Source organism: Mus caroli, unplaced genomic scaffold (genome assembly GCF_978045245.1).
Source record: "Mus caroli unplaced genomic scaffold, Mus_caroli_1 scaffold_10, whole genome shotgun sequence".
Classification (NCBI taxonomy): domain Eukaryota; kingdom Metazoa; phylum Chordata; class Mammalia; order Rodentia; family Muridae; genus Mus; species Mus caroli.
In genome coordinates this window covers 53,033,428-53,040,745 of record NW_028227265.1, presented here as the reverse complement: position 1 = coordinate 53,040,745, position 7,318 = coordinate 53,033,428, and positions in this window count along the sequence as shown.

The window sequence follows — 7,318 nt, the reverse complement described above, 5'->3', positions numbered from 1 at the left end:
TTGGCTCATACAGGCTTGAACTACTTAAAGCTGTTTTCCAGAACACACACACACACACACACACACACACACACACAGAGAGAGAGAGAGAGAGAGAGAGAGAGAGAGAGAGAGAGAGAGAGAGAGAGAGAGAGAGAGAGAGAGGTTAAAGTTTCTCAATTTTCTACAACACTCCCTGGAGATACTTTTGTTACTGGATCACAGATGCACTTCAAATGGCAAGAATCTGAATAAATCAGTACAAATTACGTTGTAAGGGATATGATGACCCTGCCCAAATACACTTCCACAATGTCCTAAGCGAAATCACAAACCCAAGGTGTTATGCTAAGCACTCTAGTTGGCAACATGCTGCAGACAGCTAATTGGAGTAAATAGAAATTGTTAAAAATAAAAGCAAAGGTTTCTTTGGAAAATAATATTTACCTCACCAATTTTTCATTCTTCTTTCATTCATTGCTGCCACTTTTACTTCAGTTAATGAACATGCAGGGTTTGGAACACTGGACAAAGGGGAACATCACCACATCATCCATCATTCGTTCTGTGCTTGTGTGTGCACCTGTGCGTGTATCTGTGCATGTGTGGAGGTCACAGGCTGACAATGGGTGTCTTCCTCTGTCAGTGCCATCTTGTAGTTTGACATGGAGCTTCTCCCAATAAACCCTGTTGTCACTTATTCAACTATACTGAACTATGGGGACCTGTGCTTCTCTGCAAACCCAGCAACAGAGTGACAAACATGGACTACCTTGCCCTGATTGTTTTGTACATGGATGCTAGGGATCAAAACTCAGGTCCTCAGGCTTAAGCAGCAGGCACTTTGCTGAATGAGCCAAATCCCCAGCCTCAGGTTTGCTTTCCTTTATCCGGCTTAAATATATATAAATGTGTGTATATATACATATACAGAATATATATACATATTCTCTGTAAACTAGAAATACACTGCTGAGCAAAATTTCTAAAGAAACCATTTAAGTGCAAATCATAAAAAAAAAATCAAACAACTTTCCCCAACCTCACTCTATACTTGGCAAAGTAAATAATATTTTAAGATAAATATTATTGTATAAGATTTGAAATAAATAACAATGCATTAATGTTGTAGGATTCTCACATAAGCACATGTTCTGGGTGGAAACTCCTTCCTTATAGACATGGGATTGATTCTCCTCAAATAGTCAGGTAAGAATCTGCTACCCTACATACAACTCCATGATCACTAGACTTACCTTTCCTGGAGGAGAGAAAACAATATAAATATAATATAAACAATATAAAATAATAAGATGTAATATAGGAGGCATTTTGATAAACCCAATACTTATATTTTTCATTGTAATTTGGCACATATTGGAAAGACACTGGATTTAAGACTTGAGACCCTTGATACTCTTGTCAGGCAGGGCTCCTCACAGAGAGAAGGGGGCACTCGAAGCACTGACTCACGGCAGAGACCTGTGTGCCTGACTCTGGATTTTCTGTGATGGCTACCTTCCAAGAATTATATGAGGACGAAGAAAAAATGATGCTGTCCATAGCTTGTACTTTAGATGCACAGATTACACGTTCTGACTACTCTCATATTTAGAAAGTGTCTTTCTAAAGATGATCCTTAAAGAAAGAAAGGAGAAAGAAGAATTATCTCGGCCCTTAGCTGGGTAAAGCTTATGGGAGTTTCTTCCTTCCTCTGTTCTTTCCTTAAGGCTTCTCTCCTGTGACTGATCTTTGTACTTCTTGGGAGTGACTAATAATGTGTGTTGAACTGAAAATATGGCCCTTGTCTGGCTCTGAAAAAGACATTCTCTGGAAATGTACTAATAATATACTCAGGTGAGCATGGTGTTCTCATACAACACAGCGTCTATGTCTCCAATACTCGCCAAGACATAACACACCAATAGCAGCAGTTGATCCTCCCCAACAAGCAATCTTGTCAACAATGAGAGATCCACACAGAGGTCTCAAGCAGGAATCTGGAAACTGAGAGTTCCCAATACATTTCATAAGCAAAGATGGAAAGACCTCGAAGACTTTCTTGGGGTTTTGCCCATGTCACTCATTTCTATTTCTTCTCTCAGTCATCTCCTATGATCTCCCCACATCCCATATCCAGTCCCTCTTCCTATATCTGGGAGGCCAGGACACATTCACTCTGATGGATCAGCTCTGCTTTGAAAGGACTTCCTCGAATGTTGCCCTAACAGTAGAAAAGTTTATGGGACAAGAACGGTGCTGAAATGAACACAGCTTTGCAGAACTAAAAAAAAAAAAAAAAAAAAAAAAAAAAACTCTGATAAACTTTGCCATCACAATGTCAATCAATGTAACTACACTGTCTGCAGTCAGAAGTGTTCACTCAGTAGCGGGAAAGGGAGACCTCTCTAGTGCTTCTAAGAAGCGGGCATGCATTGCTGAGTTGACCAGCAAAGCTCAAGGTACTGGCTGGTGATTTATCTACCTAGTTAACCTGCTCAGTGCCCATGCAATAGAGAACCAGTAGAAGCCGTGTTTATTGCTCTGAGTTAAACTAATGTCTGTTGAGTTCCAACATTGACTTAGTCAGATTGTCCTTTCCACTAGAAAAAGAAGTTTGACTAAGGTGCCACATAGTAGTAACCCTGATTGTTATTTGGAAAAACATGTGCAGTAACAATATTTGCAGTGAGCTAGAGGTTTTGAACATAGACCTCAAAATACCTGTAGACTTAATTATATTAATGCAGATCTCATAATACTAATAAAGCCCAGAATTCACTAAGGAGAAAAGTATCTGCCAAAAATTGTGAAAGGACAAACATTAAAAAGCAATATGAATTATTTATAAACACATAGAACTTCAAATTTTAGCATTAATCATTTTTACTTTCTAAAATTAAAATATATTTTTCTACAAAATAAAAAATATCTTCATAGTTATTTTTTCTTGCTTACCATTCTTTCTTTCCTTAATCTACCAGTTGCTCCACTGCTTCAAAATGGGAATCATGTAGCTTACTTCATGCAGATATCTCAAATGTGAATTTTCCAGGTACAGCAAAATATTGTTCCATTTTGGGGGGGGAAATATTTCAGTTTTTAGCTCATAGAGTTAAGGAAAACCCACCTTATACATTTAATATAGCTCACTATCTATTCCTCAGTGCACATAAAGAAACTGTTTGTGGAAACTTAATGCCTGTCATTTACATGCACCTAAACTTTGTTTCCACGAACTTGATTTCCATACCTGACAGAAAATAAACATCAACCTAGAAAAGCACTTTTGCATCAGTTGCTGAGTGAGGACCTAGATGAAGTTGCTGTCATCCACATTTATAGATGGAGGGGGAATGAAAGCATCTATTTCAAAACTTTAGATTACATCTTATTTTATTCTTCGGTTACTAAAATAGTTGGATATCCCTTCCATGCAATATCCTCACCTATCTTATTACATATTTGAGTCACAGATACACCAGGGTCAAGATAGGGAAGCAAAGGAAGAGATGGCCATCAGCATCATATCTATTCACACATAACCATAACATCATTTAATCTAATGCTTACTCACTAACTTCTAGCTCTAAGCCCGGAATTCCTTCCCTCCTAACCTATTTGTCAGCCATTCTTCTGAAACCACACTGTTCTTGGGAATAAACCTCCATAATACAAAGATAAATGTTTTATATTCCCTGTTAAATCATATCATTAATTTAAATTAATGTTTGAAAGTAAAACCATACTTTTGTCTTTTGTCCTCATACACAATAGTTTTCATCCAGGGACAGTTTTTGTCTTCTGAGAGATACTTGCCAAAATCTGCAGACATTTGTGATTGTCACAAGCTGAGGAATTGTCAGGGAAACTGCCACTGGTGGGTGGAGTTCATGAATATGCAGCCAAATATCCTATAATGCACAGGAGAGCATCCTTTAAAGCTGCTATACAAGAGTTAGCAAGTCAATGTTATTCCAGTTCAGAAATATGCCTGGAGAAAGCATGAAGTTCCTACCTAGAACCTGCTATTTCACTGTGGACACAGTGGTGTCCCTCCTCAGACCCTCCTCTAAAGAACAAAAGAACATCCAGATGTAGAAACTGCCATCAGCAAATGACTTGTGGCTGCCAACTTCTTTGATATTTGCTTCAACAAACTAAACAGATGCAGAGAATCTTCTCAGCTAAGAAGACAGTCTCCCAGACTTGGACCACCACAAATACCCTTGTAGCAATAACACAAGGGCTTGGCCATTTCAGGCACTGTGGAAAGGCTCCAGTGTGTTTTATACTCTCAAGACCTTTCAGAGTATGCCAGGGCTGAACTTCAGATCAACTTCTGGTTAATTGTACTGATGCTAACCCATAATGTACATCTGTCTCTCCCATCTTATTTACCATGCCCTCTCAGAAACCCAACATGGGGACAGGATTCTTAAGGATTATAAAGCCTCTATTATAAAAAAAAAATCTAAAGTAACGATACTTCCAACATGGCTGAGACATAAAACTAGGACTTTGATAAGTGATATTCATCTATGAGGAATAAAAAATAATAACTGCATTTTTGTCAGGAGAGAGTGGGTTAGAGAAATGAAAAGTGATTTAAAACTGAATAGAGAGTTTGCACTGCAGGACGTGTTTTATGGGTCATTATAACTTGTGTTCTTATGGAAACACAGTTTTCAAGCACTGAATTTTTCTGTATCTTTGATTTAGCAGATAGACATTTATTTCTGACAGATGATTTCAGCTTTTAAAATGCAAAACATTTGGGGGAAATTGTATCTTACATGAATCTTCATAAAAGTAAAGTAGAGGCGTTTGCATTTGTTGGTTAGAAAATATTTAACGTTGTGAGATCGTCTGATGAATGAGAAGGTAGCAAAGGGAGGCAAAGCTTCTGAGGGTTTGGGGAGAGTGAGAAGCAAATGAAGCCGAGAAGCAGTGGCCCTCCACGTGCTGTTCCTTATGCTCATCACCAAGGAAATGCTAGGAGTTATCCATCAGGAAGCCAAAATGTCTTAATTTGCTTACACCATCAGTTGAGACCATAAAGCTAGCATTGAGGTTTTCAAGGTCCAGGTCAGATAAATGGGCACACATTTGATCTTGTAACCCTGTAGATGCCTGCCCTTACCAGGGCAGGGCTGTGAATGTGAGATCTCCATTAGTAAGGACAACTGCTGTTGAAAACTGAACTGCCCCTCACAGGCTCATCTGTTGAACAGCTTTCTCCCAGTGGGTGGTGCTATTTTGGGAGGTGGTGGAATCTGTAAGAGTCAAAGCCTGACTGTCAGAAGTAGGCTAGGACCCTGTCTTTGAAGATCAGAGCTGTGCCTGGTTCTTGCCTGTCCTCTGCTGTCTTGCCTACCTTCCTGTGTACGGTTTCTGCATTTACGTGCCTCCTGCCACACACTGAGCCACTATGCCTGCCTTTACTGTTGTGACAAACTGGAATTTTGTGTCACCCGAACACATCTGTCCTAGCTTGGATTGTTTTGTCAGGTATATGAGTCAAAAGACACAGAAGTAACTAACACAACTTCTTTCATAGCGCCTGATCCCAGTGGAACAGGAACAAACAGGAGGTGCATGTAGATTCTCCACTGGGCTAGAGGAACAAGCCAGCCATTCTAGGAAGACTCCTGTAGATTACAAAGAGGTGGGTGTCTTGAAAAGATGGAAAGAGAATCAGTCAGAAATTTCCTACAGGGAATGTTAAGTTCATGGTTATGTCACATGACGTTTACACTGTACTACATATCCATACCTGAAAAATATGCAAATGTATATTTGAACATGTGTATGTATAGTAATATTCACATATACCTATGAAGATACACACACACACACACACACATATATATATGCATGATGTAGGCATAAACAAGACAGATGATGCTTGATTTATGATGTGTTTATAGCATCATAAATTGAAAGCATCATAAGTTAAAAATGCCTTTAACACACTTAAGTTCCTGACTGACACAGCTAGGAACCCTATACAATATTGGTTCTTTCCCTTCAGAATATCATAGCTGGCTGAGAGACACAGTCTACCACTGATGCCCACCTTAACAAGACAGTTTCATACCACATGTCATTAGACAGGGAAAGATTTCAATTCAAAATCTGGAATGCAGTTTCTTCTGAATGTGCTATCATTTCATTCTGGCATAAAGTGAAATAAAAATTATAAGGTAAAGCATTGTGATTTAGGAATGTCTACATCAAACTGCCTAGAACTCTAGTTTATAAGGTATTGTTCCTGAGAACCTTCAAGTCATGGGCTTATCAGTAGTTAGATCTTTTATAAGCTGCCTTTGGTACCTTGTATGTGCTACCTGGGACTAGCCTCATTTTCTGAGGTCCCTAAGCATGCTGTATTCCTTGGACAAGTGACAAAAACGATGGAGACTGGCCTGGCATGGTGTATTTTTACTTTTCTATATTCTCTTCTTTGTGGTAAAAGTAGAAAAGGATTTTCAGAGATGCCATGTTAGCATTTGCATTAATTCACACTTTCTTTGGAAATTTAATCCAACCAGTCAGGAAATGCAAAATTTGAGGTTCTTCCATTTTATGTAAATTTGCATGGTTTTAATTGGCTACATTTTTAATTACTTGGGAGCAACTATCATTTTATTGTCCCATTTTCACACACATAAAAAAAAAATGGCAACTTAAGTTTCTTTGTAGCACCTACTCCTTATGTCATTCTTCAAAATTAAGCTTAAAATGACTCTTACCATTGCTCAGTGAAGAGCAGTGCTTGAGTGGACATTTTGCACATCCAAAATGTCATTACATGTACAACTCACAAATGCTAAATGAAGTCACAGGACAATTAAAGAAAACAGAATAATAAGCCAAACTCTGGAGGCTTTTGCAAATGCCCAGTTGTAGCTTCCAATTTTATCAACATCCATGGCTTCTCCTCACCTCACTGTCTCATTCTGCTTTGGGACTCAGTGATCATTTTTAACTCAACCAGAGATACATTAGTAAAGAAAAAAGCAAAGAAACTCAAAGCAGCTCCTTACTTTTGGTAGCCATTCAATGCTTTGCAGAGTTAATATATATACATAATGATAATCTCTGGAGATCATGTTCCATTTTATTTATTCCCATCTTCCTCTTTTGCCTAGCCCATCAGTGTTGATAACTGAAAGCCTGCTTAGTTTATATAGCACACTCAACAATGTTGTCACTTTGAGTCAAGAGCGCAAGGGAAAACAGGAAATCAAATTGCTCCAGCATAGACAATTACAGAAGAAACTGACAAACTTCAACTCAAGGAAATCAAAGATTCTGGTAACTGAAAAGAGTCACA